General features: G+C 46.0%; 1 long non-coding RNA gene and 5 other non-coding genes across 6 annotated transcripts; all 6 read right to left on the bottom strand.

The window, feature by feature from the left end:
- Window positions 1–482: 482 nt before the first annotated feature.
- LOC123645364 lies at window positions 483–563 on the bottom strand. The gene has a single exon (XR_006737544.1). It is a non-coding gene; the product is annotated as a small nucleolar RNA SNORD115 (small nucleolar RNA).
- A 159-nt stretch (window positions 564–722) lies between these two features.
- LOC123645047 lies at window positions 723–2,558 on the bottom strand. Its single transcript, XR_006737372.1, has 3 exons — window positions 2,523–2,558; window positions 2,094–2,138; window positions 723–760 (listed from the first exon to the last, which is right to left on the bottom strand). It is a non-coding gene; the product is annotated as an uncharacterized LOC123645047 (long non-coding RNA).
- LOC123645366 lies at window positions 2,382–2,462 on the bottom strand. The gene has a single exon (XR_006737546.1). It is a non-coding gene; the product is annotated as a small nucleolar RNA SNORD115 (small nucleolar RNA).
- Window positions 2,559–4,278: 1,720 nt separating the features above from the next.
- Window positions 4,279–4,359, bottom strand: LOC123645365. Its single transcript, XR_006737545.1, has one exon. It is a non-coding gene; the product is annotated as a small nucleolar RNA SNORD115 (small nucleolar RNA).
- Window positions 4,360–6,171: 1,812 nt separating this feature from the next.
- Window positions 6,172–6,252, bottom strand: LOC123645363. Its single transcript, XR_006737543.1, has one exon. It is a non-coding gene; the product is annotated as a small nucleolar RNA SNORD115 (small nucleolar RNA).
- Window positions 6,253–17,207: 10,955 nt separating this feature from the next.
- Window positions 17,208–17,274, bottom strand: LOC123645516. Its single transcript, XR_006737627.1, has one exon. It is a non-coding gene; the product is annotated as a small nucleolar RNA SNORD109A (small nucleolar RNA).
- Window positions 17,275–18,435: the final 1,161 nt, after the last annotated feature.

The raw sequence follows: 18,435 nt of genomic DNA, 5'->3' as shown, positions 1-18,435 counted from the left end.
GACTAGAGTGGCCACAAAGGCCATGCACCTTCCCTGGGTCAGAATCCCCAGGAGCATCCCCCAGAAGGAGTGAATAGCATGTGGTCCACTTGGCCATGGACTTGCGACTCGAAATCACTCACAGACCTGGAGCAAAAGCTTGGCAACCCCATTTTTCCACCGATTTGGACTCCGGCCTCAAGCAAACCACTCACCTGTTATCCTCGGTGGCTTGGGGCCAACTTGGGCAGAACAGCTCCCTGAAAGACACAACAGGGGCAGTATGATCTCAGCACGGACCTGCCAAAACCCCCTGCTCTGGGGAATGGTGCCCCTCACACCCTGCCCACAAAAGGAGCTTGGGGTGGTTGTTGAGGAGCACAGAGAGCACCTCGGATCCCCCGACATGCCTTCTGGGGCCTCCAGTCTGCAGCTGAAGAGACAGTTGCCCACTACGGGAGATGGGCAGCCCAATATCCTCTTCCAGAATGCATACCTAGGCTGGGCCTCAGCGTAATCCTATTGAGCATGATTTTTAAGTCATCACCTCCCTTCAGACCAAATAAGGTTCTCATCATCGACCCAGCTCTGGCAGGCCCCTCACCACGCACAATTGCAGCATGTCCTGGAGAAGAGAAGCTCACCACAGGTGCATCCAGAAGAAGAGGGGGCCACGAAGGACGTGGGTTTCCAAGTAATACATGCTAGGCAGTGGGGTAGACGGCCACTGCCCCAGTGGCACCAGGCCTAAGGGAACTCTGTGTCCGTGGATATTATCTGCCTGGGAAGGTGGAGGACAGATGTCATTCCAAATGCGCTCACACTCCTCTGGGGGTGGTGGGGGCTGCCTCACACATGTATTTCAGCCAGGGATCCAACAAAAGATTGCCAGCAGGGAACACTTGTGAGGCCCGGGAGGCCCTTCATATCCACTCCCTTGTCAGGCCAGAACACGGCAGGGCACACCATGTACTGGGCTTGGGCCAGCAAGGTGGGCCACTACCTATGGCAGGTCAAGAGCATCTTACTCACTGTCCCCCCTACTGGGAAGATTTTCCGAGCCCGGGAAACCTGCCTCACCCCATTTAATGGACATGAACTCAAATCTCTCTTAATTGAGGGCCCAGGCCCGGATGCCACATGGATCCCCACACCCTCCACAGAGATCCCCATTCCCTCAGCAGGGTGATCAGGAGCCAAGGCCTCCATGTGCTCACGTCACCTGTGGGAAAACAAAGGCTGTGGTCCCCAGGCTGAATCCCATCCTCTGTTTCCTGGCTCTGGGTTCAGGGTACAAACGCAGCCGCACAAACAGCCCATGCCAACCTGAGCCTGTTGGAACCGTGGGCCTCAAGGGCATTGCTTTCTGCTCCAACAGGTCCTGCACTTCCTGGAGGTGACCTCTCCGCTCAAAGGGACCTGGACATCCGCTGAGGGAAACTCCAATCTCTCTAGGGTATGCCCAGCTTTCAGCCGGCCACACTCGGGAGAGGGAGGTACCTTGATGTGTGTGGCAATGTGGGAGCTTAGAATGCCGCATGCTCACTGGGGTTTTGAGGACAAGTTAGAGAGCATTCTGGTACCCAGCAAGGCCATCGGAGGCATTCAGGTCAGACCACTTCAATAGCATGGCCCCTCACCGACCTCAGACTCCTCAGAGGAGAAGCAGCACCTTGCTTCCAGCCTCTCGGGAAATTCAGGCTCTTCTGGGTGGGACAGCCCCACCTCTCAGCGGTCAGACCATGAGGATTCAATCCCCATGTACAGTGACCTGTCCCATGATGCCCTGCTGGCATCCTACCTACCCCACCAGTCCAGTATTGACAGGCCCGCTACCCAGGAACCCCAGACACAAAGCCTACACTGAGGGGCGATTACCTTGTGTTTCCCTCGAGGAACCATTTTGCCTTAGACCACTTGGACTAGAGAGGCCACGAAGGCCATGCACTCTCTGTGGGTCAGAATCCCCTGGAGCATCCCACAGAAGGAGCAAATAGCGCCTGGTCCAGTTGGCCATTGTATTGCCACTGGAAGTTGCTCATGGCCCTGGGGCCAAAAATTGGTAACCCCATTTTTCCAACGATTTGGACTCTGGCCACAAGCGAACCACTCACCTTTTATCCTGAGTGCCATGGGGCCAACCAGGGCAGAACGGCTCTCTGAAAGATACAACGGGGGCAGCACGAGCTCAACACGGACCTGCCAACATGCCCTGCTCTGGGGAATGGTGCCCCTCACACCCTGCCCACAAAAGGAGCTTGGGGTGGTCATTGAGGAGCACAGAGAGCATCTCGGGTCCCTCGACATGCCCTCTGGGTCCTCCAGTCTGTAGCTGAAGACACAGTTGCCCACAATGGGAGATGGGCAGCCCAACATCCTCTTCCAGAGTGCGTACCTAGGCTGGGCCTCAGCATAATCCTATTGAGCATGATTTTTAAGTCATCACCTCTCTTCTGACCATATAAGGTTCTCATCATCGACCGAGCCCTGGGAGGTTCCTCACCACACATACATGCAGCGTGACCTGGAGAAGAGAAGCTCACCACAGGTGCATCCAGGAGAATAGGGGGCCAGTAAATATGCGGGTTTCAGCATAATGCATGCTAGTCAGCGAGGTTGACGGCCACTGCCCCAGTGGCACCCGGCCCGAAGGAACTCTGTGTCCATGGATGTTATCTGTAGGGGAAGGTGGAGGACAGGTGTCATTCCAAATGTACTCACAATCTTCTCAGTTGCTGGGGGTTGTCTCACGCATGTATCTCACCCAGGGATCCAACAAGTGTTTGCCAGCAGGGAACACTTGCGTGGCCTGGGAGGCCTTTCATTCCCGCTCCCTTGTCAGGCCAGAACATGGCAGGGCACACCATGTACTGGGTTTGGGCCAGCAAGGTGGGTGAATACCTATGGCAGGTCAAGAGTGTCTTACTCACTGCCCCTCTTGCTGGGACACATCCCCGGGCCCAGGCCGATTCGGCTTGCCGCATCTACTGGACATGAACTCAAATCTCTCATAATTGAGAGCCCAGGCCATGATGCCACATGGATCACCACATGCTCCACAGAGATCCCCATTCCCTCAGCAAGGTAGTCAGGAGCGGGGCCTCCATGTGTTGACATGCCCAATGGGAAAACAATGGTTGTGGGCCCCAGGTTGTGCTCCTTCTTCTCTATCCTGGCTCTCGTTTCAGGGCTTAGGCACAGCCACATACACAGCCCACACCAAGCTGAGCCTGCTGGGGCCACGGGTCTGAAGGCCACTGATTTCTGCTGAAACAGGTCCTGTCCTTCCTAGAGGTGACCTCGCTGCTCAGAAGGGACCTGGACATCCTCTGAAGGAAACTCCAATCTACCTAAGGAATGTCCAGGTTTCAGCTGGCCACCCTCGGGAGATGGAGGTACCTTGATAGGTGCGGCAGCATGGGATCTTGGAATGCCGCATGCTCACCTGGGCCACGGGGACAGGTGAGAGGGTATTCTGGTACCCAGCAAGGCCATCGGGGGCATTCAGGTCAGACCACTTCAACAGTGTGTCCCCACAATGGCTTGGGACTCCCCAGAGCCACAGCAGCCTGTTGCTTTCAGCCTCTTGGGAAATTCAGGCCATTTGGGGTGGCACAGCCCCAACACTCAGTGGTCAGATCATGAGGATTAAATCCCCACCTACAGTGGCCTGTCTCATGAGGCCAGAGTGGCATTCTGCCTACCCCACTGGTCCAGCCCTGACAGACCCGCTACCCTGGTACCCCATACTGAATTTTATACTGAGGGGTGCCTTGCCCTGGGACACATTCATGGAACCATTTTCCCTTAGACCATTTGGACTAGAGTGGCCATGAAGGCCTTGCACCTTCCATGGTGAGAATCCCCAGGACCATCCCTGAGGAGAAGCGAATAGCATGTGGTCCACTTGGCCATGGGCTTGCTACTCGAAATTGCTCATGGCCCTGGGGCCAAAGCTTGGCAACCCCATTTTTCCACCAATTTGGCTTCCGGCCACAAGTGAACCACTCACCTTTTATGTTAAGTGCCTTGGGGCCAACCTGGGCAGAACTGCTCCCTGAAACACACAATGGGGGTAGCACGAGCTCAGCACGCACCTGGCAATATGCCCTGCTCTGGGGAATGGTGCTCCTCACACCCTGTCCACAAAAGGAGCTGGAGGTGTTCACTGAGGAGCGCAGAGACCACCTCGGGTCCCCTGAGATGCCCTCCAGGCCTCCAGTCTGTAGCTGAAGAGACAGTTGCCCACCATGGGAGATGGGCAGCCCAACGTGCTCTTCCAGAATGCGTACCTAGGCTGGGCCTCAGCGTAATCCTATTGAGCATGATTTTTAAGTCATCACGTCTTTTCAGACCATATAAGGTTCTCATCATCGACCCAGCCCTGGGAGGCCCCTCCCCACGCACACATGCAGCATGACCTGGAGAAGAGAAGCTCACCACAGGTGCATCCAGGAGAATAGGGGGCCACGATGGATGTGGGTTTCGGAATAATGCATGGTATGCAGTGGGGTAGACGGCCACTGCCCCAGTGGCACCAGGCCTGAAGGAACTCTATATCCAGTGATGTTATCTGCATGGGAAGGTGAAGGAGAGATGTTCCAAATGTGCTCACACTCCTCTTAGGGACTGGGGGCTGACTCTGACATGTATTTCAGCCAGGGATCCAACAAGGGATTGCAAGCAGGGAACACATGCGTGGCCTGGAAGGCCCTTTATTGCTGCTCCCTTGTCAGGCCAGAACACGGCAGGGCACACCATGTACTGGGCTTGGGCCAGGAAGGTGGGCGAATGCCTAGGGCATGTCAAGAGCCTCTTACTCACTGTCCCTCTTGCTGGGAATCATCCCTGGGCCCAGGCAGAGTTGGCTTGCCCCATCTACTGGACTTGAACTCAAATCTCTCGTAATTGTTGGCCCAGGCCATGATGCCATATGGATCCCCACATGCTCCACAGAGATCCCCATTCCCTCAGCAGAGTGCTCAGGATTGGGGCTTCCATGTGCTGACCTCTTCAATGGGAAAACAAAGGATGTGGGCCCTGGACTGTGCCGCTTTCTCTGTATCCTGGCTCTTGGTTCAAGGTCAGGGGCAGCCGCATACACAGCCCATGCCAAGCTGAGCCTGCAGGGGCCGCCGGCCTCAAGGCCACTGATATCTGCCCAAACAGTTCCCGTTCTTCCTGGAGGTGACCTCTCTGCTAAGAAGGAACCTAGACATCCTCTGAGGGAAACTCTAATCTCCCTAGGGGATGCCCAGCTTTCAGCCGGCCACCCCGAGGGGATGGATGTGCCTTGATGGGTGCGGCAGCGTGGGAGCTTGAAATGCCTCGTGCCCACTGGGGCCCCAGGGCCAGGTGAGAGGGCATTCTGGCACCCAGCAAGGCCATCGGGGGCATTCAGGTCAGACCACTTCAACAGCGTGTCCCCACAATGGCCTGGGACTCCCCAGAGGCACAGCAGCCCCTTCCTTCCAGCCTCTCGGGAAATTCAGGCCCTTGGGGGTGTTACAGCCCCAACACTCAGCAGTCAGACCCCGAGGATTCATTCACCATGTACAGTGGCCTGTCCCATGATGCCAGAGTGGTATCCTCCCTACCTCACTGGTCCAGCCCTGACAGGCCCGCTAGCCTGGATACCCAGACTGAAAGCTTACACTGAGGGGTGCCTTGCCCTAGGTCTCATTCATGGAACCATTTTCCCTTAGGACACTCAGACTACAGCGGCCACAAAAGCCATGCACCCTCCGTGGTTCAGAACCCCCAGGAGCATCCCCTAGAAGGATCGAATAGCTCCTGGTCCACTTGGCCATTGGCTTACCACTCACAATCACACATGACCTTGGGGCCAAACCTTGACAACCCCATTTTCCCACCAATTTGGCCTCCGGCCACAAGCGAACCCCTCACCTTTTATCCTAAGTGCCTTGGGGCCAACTGGGCAGAACAGCTCCCTGAAAGACAAAACGAGGACAGCACGAGCTCAGCACACACCTGCCAACATGCCGTGTTATGAGGAATGGTGCTCCTCACACCCTGCCACAAAAGGAGCTTGGTGTGGTTGTTGAGGAGCCAGAGAGTACCTCAGGTCCCCTGAGATGCCCTCTGGGGCCTTTAGTCTGCAGCTGAAGAGATAGTTGCCCACAATGGGAGATGGGCAGCCTAACGTCCTCTTGGTGAATGCGTACCTAGGCTGGGCCTCAGCATAATCCTATTGAGCATGATTTTTAAGTCATCACCTCTCTTCAGACCATATAAGGTTCTCATCATCGACCCAGTCCTAGGAGGTCCCTCCCGACGCACACATGCAGCATGACCTGGAGAAGAGAAGCTCACCACAGGTGCATCCAGGAGAATAGGGGGCCACAAAGATGTTGGTTTCGGCCTAATTCATGCTAGGCAGCACGGTTGAGAGCCACTACCCCAGTGGCAACAGGCCCAAAGGAACTCTGTGTCCGGGGATGTTATGTGCCTGGGAAGGTGGAGGACAGCTGTCATTCCAAATGTGCTCACACTCCTCTCGGGGGGTGGGGACTGGCTCACGCATGTATTTCAGCCAGGGATCCAACAAGGGATTTCCAGCAGGGAACACTTTCGTGGCCTGGGAGGTTCTTCATTCCCACTCCCTTGTCCAGCCAGAACACGGAAGGGAATACCATATATTCGGCTTGGCCCAGCAAGGTGGGCCACTACCCATGGCAGGTCAAGAGCATCTTACTCACTGCTGCTGCTGCTGGGAAGCATCCGCGGGCCCGGGCAGAGCCGCCTCGCCCCATCTACTGGACATGAACTGAAATCTCTCATAATTGAGGGCCCAGGCCCGGATGCCACATGGTTCACCACACCCTCCACAGAGTTCCCCATTCCCTAAGCATGGTGGTCAGGAGCCGGGGCCTTCATTTGTTTAGCTCGCCTGTGGAAAACAAAGGCTGTCGTCACCAGGCTGTGCCCCTTCCTCTGTTTCCTGTCTCTGGGGTCATGGTACAGCTGCAGCCGCTCAAACAGCCCATGCCAACCTGAGCCTGTTGGGGCCGTGGTCCTCAAGGCCCTTGCTTTCTGCTCCAACAAGTCCCACCCTTCCTGGATGGCACCTCTCCACTCAGAAGGGACCTTGACATCCTCTGAGGGAAACTCCAATCTCTCTAGGGGATGCCTAGCTTTCATCTGGCCACACCTGGGAGAGGGAGGTTACTTGATGGGTGTGGCAGTGTGGGATCTTGGAATGCCGCAGGCTCACTGGGGTCTTGGGGACAAGTTAGAGAGCATTCTGGCACCCAGCAAGGCCATCAGGGGCACTCAGGTCAGACCACTTCAAAGCGTGGCCCCACAATGGCTTGGGACTCCCTAGAGGCGCAGTAGCCCCTTGCTTCCAGCCTCTCGGGAAATTCAGGCCCTTGGGGCTGGGACAGTCCCACTTCTGAGCAGTCAGACCATGAGGATGCAATCGCCCCGTACAGTGGCCTGTCCCATGACACCGCGGTGGCATCCTCCCTACCCCATTCATCCATCTTTGACAGTCCTGCTATCCTGGAACCCAGGACTAAAAGCCTACACTGGGTGATGCCTTCCTTTGTTTTTCCCTCATGGAAATATTTTCTCTTTGACCACTCGGACTAGAGTAGCCACGAAGGCCATGCACCTACGTGGGTCAGAATCCCTAGGAGCATCCCCCAAAAGGAGCAAATTGTGCCTGGTACACTTGTTCATGGGCTTGCCACTGGAAGTTGCTCATGGCCCTGGGGCAAAACTTGGCAACTCATTTTTTCACTGATTTGGCCTCCATCCACAAGCGAACCATGCACTTGTTATCCTCAGTGCCTTGCGGCCAACCTGGGCAGAACAGCTCCCTGAAAGACACAATGAGGGCAGTAGAAGCTCAGCACGGACCTGCCAACTCCCCCTGCTCTGGGCATGGTGCCCCTGACACCCTGCCCAAGAAAGGATCTTGGGGTGGTCATTCAGGTGCACAGAGAGCACCTCAGGTCCCCCGAGATGCCATCTGTGGCCTCCTCTCTCCATAAAAAAATAAATCATGATTTTGAAGATGGCAGAGTTGAGGTGACTTCCTGGATTCGTGCTCCCAGAAAGGAAGGCATGTATCTTGGCTTGCCACAATGCTAGAGGATCACTCCCCTACAAGAACAGCCATGTGAATCCACGGAAAATGAGCATGGGACACAGAAAGCAAGAAAATTTTGACGAGAGTGGGAAATAAGATCACGAAAATCTGGAGATTGCAGGACAGACAATAGAGTGTGGAGCGAGGGATGGCTTTACCCGCCTCACCAGTGAGTGAGGTGGGTTTAGCCCCACAGAAAAATAGCTTGTTTCCCCATTGACTTCCACACCCCGTCAATTATGGATCTGCCTGAAGTCAGTTCAGAATCACTGCAGGAGACCTGGGGCTCTGTGGAGAGGAGACATTAGCGGGAGGCATCTTGGACTCCTGAGCTCTGTGCCAGGACTGCACTTGGTGGGGGAGGGAGTCATCTGGCCTGCAGTGGGAGGCAGTTAGGAGATGGCCAAACTACAGCCATCACTCCTTGGGTCTCTAGTCAGAAAACAGCTGCTGGCTGCTGGCCTCACTCAGTCCCTGGTTCTGGCTACTGCCAGACTGTGAACATTCACCCCTGGGCACTGGTGATCTCCAGGTGGGCAGTTGCCATTTTTGGGGTCCACAGCCTAGCCTCTGCGGAGCGATACGGTGCCAGGCGGCTCCCTGGGCAGCTGCCTCCCCATGTCCATGGACCCTCACTAGGAACTCCACCCTTGTGTGAACACTGAGTGCTTCCCCAGTCGTGAGAGAGTGGAGCATCATCCTTGTGGACATTGGGGCAAGGGGGACCATTGCCCACATAAGCTGCAGCACCTGGTGCACTGGGCGAGCAAGGGCACTGCCCCCTCCCCCTAGCCAGTGTCTATCCCACAGAAAGAGGCAGAAACAACCTTTGCAGAGGAAGAGGAAAGAAAAAGACACTTTCTGTCTGCAACCAGTGTGAATCCTGGCTGCTAATTGAAAGTTGACAGTCTAGCGACTTAACTGGTCAAACTGGTTTTAGGTCAAATCAATTCTCTGGGGCTGGACGCACCAGGAGGAGCCCCCCAGCTGAGGTAGAAAAACCCTAAACAATACATAACAGGCTCCCCCTAGTGACAAAGGAAGCAACACACCTACGCTGCTACACAGCCTAAGAACAGAGCACAAGGCATGCTGCTATCCAGCCTAAAGCTGAAAGAAGAGATCTAATGATTGATCCAGATGGTAAGCACTCAGTGAAAGGACTCTGGGAGTATAAAGAATCAAATGGAAATCTTGCCCCTAAAGAGGAATATCAGCTCTCTACCAATTGACACAAACCAGATTCAAAACAGCAACATGTCACAGGAAGAATTTCAAACATGGATTATAAATAAGCTGAATAATATGCAAGAAAAAATGGATAACCAACACAAAGAAACCACAAAAAAAATCCAGGACTTGGAAGAAAAATTCACTAAAAAAATAGAAATATTGAAGAAAAATCAAACTGAACCCCTGGAAATGAAGAATTTATTCAGGGAGCTACAAAATACAGTGGAAAGCCCCAAAGCAGGGTAGGTCTAACAGAAGAAAGAATATCAGAGATCAAAGATAACACTTTCCAATTAAATAAGTCAGTCACAGAGATAGAGCAAAGAAATAAGAGAAAAGACCAGAGTCTACAAGAAATGTGGGACTATGGGAAGAAGCCTAATGTGAGAGTTATGGGCATTCCTGAGAGTGAAGAAGATAATAAACAAGGGTTGGATAAGCCATTTGAAGATATAATTGAGGAAAATTTCCCAGTCCTTGCTAAAACTCTAGATATACAGGTTCAAGAAGCTCAAAGAAACTCTGGGAGATTCATAGCAAATAGGAAGACACCATGTCACACAGTCATCAGACTGACCAAAATATCCACCAAAGAGGCCCTTCTTCGAGCTGTAAGGAAAAAGAAACAAGTAACATACAAAGGAAAGCCCATCCGAATAATGCCAGATTTCTCAGCTGAAACCTTACAAGCAAGAAGAGACTGGGGCCCCATTATCACTCTTCTGAAACAGAATAATGCCCAGCCTAGAATCTTGTACCCAGCTAAGCTAAATTTTGTATACGAAGAAGCAATTAAGACATTCTCAGATAAACAAAAACTCAGGGAATTCACCAAGAGAAGACCAGCCGTCCAAGATGTACTCAAAACAGTTACACACAGACCAGCACAAGAAAGACCCACGAATGTAAAACTACTCAAGAGCTAAAGATCAAAACCCAGTTACAATGGCTTAAGAGAGAAAACATAGCAATGAAGTTCTACCCAACAAGATGAACAGAAATCTGTCCCAATTATCAGTTCTCTCAATAAATGTGAATGGCTTGAATTCACCACTCAAGAGACATAGACTGGCCCAATGGATAAAAAAATACAAGCCAAGTATCTGCTGTCTCCAGGAAACTCATCTAACTTGCAAAGATGCATTTAGACTGAAAATAAAAGGGTAGAAATTGATATTTCAAGCTTACAGAAGCCAAAAGAAAGCTGGCGTGGTGGTTTTACTCTGCGATAACTTAGTTTTTAAATCAACAAAAGTAATGAAAGACAAAGATGGTTACTATATACTGGTGAAGGGTAAAATACAAAAAGAAGACATAACTATACTTAATATATATGCACCCAAGTTAGGTCCATCCAGATTCATAAAGCAAACCCTACTTGATCTGAACCAAATGATAGATAACAATACCATGATAGCCGGAGACTTTAACACTCCATTGACAGTATAGGACAGATCCTCCAAACAGAAAATAAACAAAGAAATAATGGACTTAAATAGAATTCTAGAACAAATGGGCCTGACTGACATCTACAGGACATTCCACCTAAAATTCACTGAATATACGTTCTTTTCATAAGCGAATGGGACATTCTCCAAGATTGACCATATCCTAGGACATAAAGGATGTCTTAAAAAATTAAAAAAAACAGAAATTATACCATGCGTCTTCTTAGATCACAGCAGAATAAAAGTAGAAATTAACCCTAACAGAAATTCTCATTCCTACTCAAAGACATAGAAGCTAAACAACCTTCTCCTGGATGATTATTTTATAAATGAAGATATCAAGCCAGAAATCAAAAGATCCTTTGAATTAAATGACAAAGGAGACACAAGTTATCAAAATCTGGACACAGCTAAAGTAGTCCTGACAGGAAAATTTATTTCCATAAATGCCTATATCAAAAAGACAGGAAATTTACAAATAGACAACCTAATGAATAGACTCAAAGAGCTGGAGAAAGAAGAACAGACTGACCCCAAACCTAGCAGAAGGAGAGAAATTATTAAGATCAAATCAGAACTAAATGAAAAGGACAACAAAAAATCCATAAGGGAGATTAATAAAACAAAAAGTTGGTTCTTTGAAAATATAAACAAAATAGACACACCTCTGGCTATATTAACCAAGAGCAGAAAAGAAAACTCTCTAACAACCTCCATCAGGAACATGAAAGGAGAAATCAGGACTGATGCCACAGAGATACATGATATCATCTATGAATTCTACAAAAATCTTTTTGCACACAAACTGGAAAATGTAGGGGAAATGAACAAATTTTTTGAAATACACAGCCTTCCCAGGCTCAACCAGGAAGAAATAGAATTCCTGAATAGACCAATAACGAGAACTGAAATCAAAACAGCAATAAAAAACCTTCCCAAAAAGAAAGCCCCGACCAGATGGGTTCAACCCGAATTTTACCACACCTACAAAGAAGAACTGGTGCCCATCCTACATAAACTATTCTCCAACATCGAGAAGGATGGAATTCTCCCCAACACATTTTACCAAGCTAACATAACATTGATACCAAAACCAGGAAAGGATGCAACAAAAAAAGAAAACTATAGACAAATATCCCTTATGAATATAGATGCAAAAATCCTCAATAAAATCCTAGCAAATCAAATCCAAGTGCTTATCAAAAAAATAATCCATCATGGTCAAGTGGGCTTCATCCCAGAGATGCAGGGATGGTTTAACATATCCAAATCTATAAATGTAATTCACCACATAAATAAAAGCAAAAATAAAGACCATAAGATCCTCTCAATAGATGAAGAAAAAGCATTTGACAAAATTCAACACCTTTTATAAGAACGCTCAACAAAATAGGCATAGACAGGGCCTGTCTAAAAATGATATAACACTTTTATGACAAACCCACAGCCAACATCATACTGAATGGGGAAAAACTGAAAGCATTCGCACTTCGAACTGGAACCAGAGAAGGCTGGCCACTGTCCCCATTACTTTTCAACATAGCATTGGAAGTTCTTGTGAGAGTTTTCAGGCAAGAGAGCAGAATCAAGGGTGTTCAAATAGGGACAGAAGAGATCAAAGTCTTACTCTTTGCTGATGATGTGATATTTTATCTAGAAAACCCCAAGGATTCAACCAAGAGACTCCTGGAATAGATCAATGAATTTAATAAAGTTTCAGGATACAAAACCAATACACACAAATCAGAGTCATTCATATATGCCAATAAGAGTCAAATGGAGAACCAAATTAAGGGCTCAATACCCTTCAAAATAGCAACAAAGAAAGTAAAATACCTAGTAATATATTTAAATAAGGAGGTAAAGGACCTCTATAGGGAGAACTATGAAACACTGAGGAAGGAAATAGCAGAGGATGTAAATAGGTGGAAAAGTATACCAGGTTCATGGATCGGAAGAATTAATATTGTTAAAATGTCTATACTACCCAAAGTGATCTACAGATTCAATGCAATCCCTATTAAACTACCAAAATCATTTTTCACACATATAGAAACATAATTTTACACTTCGAATGGAACCAGAAAAGACCCCATTTAGCAAAAGCAATTTTAAGCAACAAAAACAAAATGGGAGGTATTAATTTGCCAGACTTCAAACTATACTACAAGACTGGGGTTACTAAAACTGCTTGGTATTAGCACAAGTGCAGTGACACAGACCAGTGGAACACAACAGAAAATCCAAATATAAAATCATCCTCATATAGCCATCTAATCCTTGACAAAGCAGACAAAAACATACTCTAGGGAAAAGAATCCTTATTCAACAAATGGTGCTGGGAAAATTGGATAGCTACATGTAGAAGACTGAAACAGGACCCACAGCTTTCACCTCTCACAAAACTCAAGTCACAGCGGATAACAGACTTAAAACTTAGGGGTAAAACTATTAGAATTCTAGAAGAAAATGTAGGAAAGACTCTTATAGACATTGGTCTAGGCAAAGAATTTATGAGGAAGACCCCTAAGGCTATCACAGCAACAACAAAAATAAATAAATGGGACCTGATTAAATTAAAAAGTTTCTGCACAGCCAAAGAAACAGTCACGAGAGTAAACAGACAACCTACAGAATGGGAAAAAATTTTCAAATGCTACACATACGATAAAGGACTGAAAATAAGAATCTATTTAGAACTCAGGAAAATCAGTAAGAAAAAATCGAACAACCCTATCAAAAAGTGGGCAAAGGACATGAATACAAATTTTTCAAAAGAAGATATAAGAATAGCTAACAAACATATGAAAAAGTGCTCAACATCTCTAACCATCAAGGAAATGCAAATCAAAACCACAATGAGGTATCACTTAACTCAAGTGAGAATGGCCTTTATCAAAAAACCCCAAACAATACATGTTGGCGTGGATGCGGGGAGACAGGAACACTCATACACTGCTGGTGTGACTGCAAAGTAGTGCAACATCTGTGGAAAGCAATATGGAGATACCTTGAACAGATTCAAGTAGACCTACCATTCGATCCAGCAATCCCATTATTGGGCATTTACCCAAAAAAACAAAAGTCATTCTATAAAAAAGACACCTGCACCCGAATGTCTATAGCAGCACAATTCACAATTGCAAAGATGTGGAAACAACCCAAATGCCCATCAACACATGAGTGGATTAGTGAAATGTGATATATGTATACCATGCAGTATTACTCAGCTATAAGAAATAATGGTAATATAGTTTGTTCTCCTGGAGAGATTTGGAACCCATTGTACTAAGTGAAGTACCCCAAGAATGGAAAAATAAGCACCACATGTACTCACCAGCAAATAAGTTTCCATTATCATCACCTAAGTGCACATTTGGAATAACACAATTGGGTGTCAGACAGATGTGGGGGGCGGGGGAAGGGAATGAGTGAATACCTACATAATGAGTTCAATGTTCACTATCAGAGGAATGCACATGCTGGAAGCTCTGACTCAGAGGAATCAAGAGGGGCATGGGAAATATACATAACCTGAACTTTTGTACCACCCTAATAAGCTGAAATAAAAAAATAAAATAAAACAGGTCAGAAATGCACCAAATTATGTAGAAACAAAGAGTAACACTGGTTACTTCATAATTACTTATCATACAGGCATCTCAGCACCATAGTCCTTGTGATAAACATCAGAGTTGATATTCTGTCAACTTTGTCATTTCATTTATTCACTTGTTTCCTTCCTGAATTCTTAATCTGCAATTTCCTCAATACCAAGCTATCTGAGTTAGTGACACAGCAGTTTTTGCTTGAATGCAAAGCACCAAAGTGGCATTGAACCAAATAGAATTAATGAAAATACCCTGGGGAGTGAAAAATGGAAGATATAGGATAGTGGTAATGTGAGATCTTAGAGGAGGACATCAATTGGGCCAGTGCAGAAAAGGATATTTGTCCTAATCTAATAGAACAAATGGCCAGTCAGCTGCACCTCAACATCGTCAGGTACTTGTGCTTTTCCTTGATCCAGACCACTCGACTTCCAACAAATAAGGATTCCTAACACGACACTAATGCCCCTAAAAATTTATCACCTGCATTCAGCTTATAGTATATTAAAGCACAGGTGGATGTTTCACTTGACTTTAATGAAGCTGGCTGCAATGGCAACTCCAGAAGCTTCTAAGGATACTTCAGTCTGGAGCAATAATTGAGATGACAATGAACTGGGACAGCTGTCAGTGATGATATAGTACCCAAAAGAATAGAAACCAAAACCAGGAGTTAACTGTGAGCTTGGATAGTATAATTTAAAAGGCTATTAAAGTTTGTCAGGATGTATTTGACATAAATATACACTGTGGGCCTTTTCCCATCAGAATGGGTTCTAGTCCTTGTCCAAAGCATATATATGTGTTCATGTTACACACATAGGATAATTACCCAACATGACTCTGTTTTATCTGACTAGGAGTAACATTATTTCAACATAATCCACACCAGGCTAGCCAATTCTCCTTCATGAATCCTTACCTTCATTAACCGGCAAACACAGCAAAATATCTGTGTATTTTGTTATTCAGTCCTTATTATTACTGTACAAAATACATTTCCTTTCAGAAGCTGAGTAAAATCTCCCGGTCAAAGAATACTTTAGTTATCTTCCTGATTTGGCTGACTTTCCAACATCTTCTTAGTTTCACTTAATGCACTATTATTTGCAAGAGTAAGAAATATTAAGAGCAAATGATTGAAAATCATAAAAACATAAGTATAATATATACATGAACAATACACGCAAACTATTAACCACTACAGCAAACTAATGATCAACAGTTATTATTGAAGATTCAATCTACATTAGAAAAGGTCTTATTAATAAATTTTGAATTGAAATCTCTCACAGATGAAGATACAAGAGAAGTCCAGATTCTGTTTTGATATATACAAGTACACAAAGAGGAATAGACACTTATATATGTGTAGATGGTATACTGTTAAATATATGACTCAATTTGAGAACGACTTGACATATGGTGAAATTTAAATGATCATTTCATTCTCAGTACGCTCCAAGTTCTGTCTGAACACAAAAAAGAAGCATAGAGAAAATCAGACTACACTGTCATTTTTCTCAAAACGGCTGATACACACACACACTAAAAAAAGAAACACAAGATGAAGCAATAATATGAAATCTAGAATCCTTATCAACTAAAAGGCAGATGACCCAATTTCAGAAAGAGCAGACAAATAATTTAAACACTATTACAATCAATGAATATAAGACAATGGCAGGAATGAGATAATAGAAGGTAGATTCATAAAGCAACATGCAAATTATGAAAAGGAACCAAGTGGGAATTCTAGGACATAAAATAATATCTTGAATTTGAAGACTTTAGATGAGCTGATACATACTTACAACAAGGATGTAGTTCAACAACTTTATACTAAGAAAAAGAAACAAAAAAAAAACTATCTATGGTATGATTGCATTTATATTAAATATCTGGATAAGGAAATCCGTAGAGACAGAAGTCTACATAATGGTTACCTGGGGCTTGGGAACAAAGTATATATTGCTTACAAATGGGGACGGGGCAAATTTTAGTGTTGATGCAAGTTTTCTCATTTTGTATTGTGGTGGTGGATACACAACTCTATAAACTTCCTAAAAACTCATTGACTTGTACATTTAATGTGCCAAAGTTTGGGAAGGGGTAATGGAGAGTGTTGGTGAAGGGGTAATTCTGTGAAATACAAGGAACAATTTCCAGTGTTCAATAGTGTCACAGGGCATGTAGAGTTAACCATAATTTATTATATTTCAGAAGAGCTAGAATTTTTCAAATGTTCCCAACATAAAGCAAGGATAAATGTTCCACGTGTATCATGACCCAATTACCCAGGTCTGAGCATTATGTGTTATATGCTTGCATTAACATATAACTGGTACTCCTTGACTATGTACAATTATTATGCATGAAGAAAAAATTTTTTAAAAATGTTACACGTTTAGCTACTCACCCCATTCTCTGAAGTGGAGGCGCCCATTTCAGCCTCTCTCTCTTGGCAAAACATGACAGGGAGGGGGAAAGCAAAGGCAAACTCTTAGAAAATACTCAACAGTTAAAATAACAAAGCACTGAAATTGCTTTCTTCATGAGAGGTGCTATTGTCATTATTTCATGCAGGCATAGCGCTCGCTCCGTATTGGCGCTAACACGTCAATGAGATTTCCAGTACATATCACAGTTGCTGGACCTTTCTTAGTACAATCACTTTAATGTCCTCACGTGAAGGAAATGTGTCATGAACAAAGTGAAAAAACAGACGTGCCCCCCAGTGCCATTACGCTGTCACTGAGGGGTTACCAAATAAGCCGGGGCATGAAAGTGTTACTTTTCCTACTAGAGGGCCACTCATCTGGACCTTCAGATTGACATCTGCAATGTGTCATCACCGTCCTCGGACACTTAGGCTCATCATCGATCCAGACAATAACCCTTCCAACAAATAACTATTTTCCTTGGCCAGGCTTATTTTGTGCAGGCTAATGTAATGCTTTACGAATGAAGAAAAGTAAATGTACAGTAGACGTTTTGCTTAGTATCTGCATAATGGAAGGCTCATAGACATAACATCAAAAAAGATGACCTTGGATGTTTCTAATAAAATTAGGTAAAATCTACTGTGGAAATTTAATAAACCTTTTGAATCAACTAAAACTTTAAGGAATAAATTATGTAGCGAAGTAATATATAGTATGATGACAGCACAAAGAAGAATGAAAACATCTATGTTGGGAATGTGCCAGAAAAAGATTAAAAAATTGAATATTCAGGACACTTGAATTTCATTACAAGATGATTTTCTCTCAACAGAGCAGGGTGAAAAAGAGAGCTACGTCAGGCATTCCCCAAAATTGTGTAGGTTACTTCAAAAAGAGATCGAAACATAGGGAAGAAACAATAAAGGAGATTCCTTGAACAGGGTAGAAAACTCCATGGGCAAATATATGTACTATGAAAAGAATCCCCATTAAGCCACCTAAGAAAGGAACACATAGACCTTGAAGTTCTGACTTCAGCAGCCACAGACACCCAGTTGAATGTCAGAAGCACCAAAGTGGTTGCTCACCTTTCTTCCCTGAAGTACAACAACTTGTTCTCAGTTTTAACCTGTAACAAGGCACCATATAAAAACATAAACCAGGTCAGAAATGCACCACATCATTTAGAAACAAAGTGCAATATTAATTTCTTTAAAATTATTATACATACAGGCATCCCAGCATCCTAGTCCTTGTGATAAACATCAGAGTGGATCTTTTGTCACCTTTGTCATTTCATTTAGTTACTTGTTTCCTCCCTGAATCCTTAATCTGCAGTTTCCTCGATCCCAAGCTATCTGAGTTAGTGACACAGCAGTTTTGGCTGAATGCAAAGTTCTAAAGTGGTATTCAACCGGAAAGATTTCATGAAAATACCCTGTGGTGTGAGAAATGGAAGGTATAGGGTCATGGCAGTGTGAGATCTTTGAGAAGGACATCAATTGGGCCAGTGCCCAAAGGGTTATTTGTCTTGTTCTAATAGAATAAGAAGGCCACTCGGCTGCACCTCAACATCTTCAGGCAATTGTGCTTATCCTTGATCC

Source organism: Lemur catta, chromosome 9, assembly GCF_020740605.2.
Source record: "Lemur catta isolate mLemCat1 chromosome 9, mLemCat1.pri, whole genome shotgun sequence".
NCBI classification, from domain to species: Eukaryota; Metazoa; Chordata; class Mammalia; order Primates; family Lemuridae; genus Lemur; species Lemur catta.
This window is presented reverse-complemented; position numbering and strand designations above follow the sequence as displayed.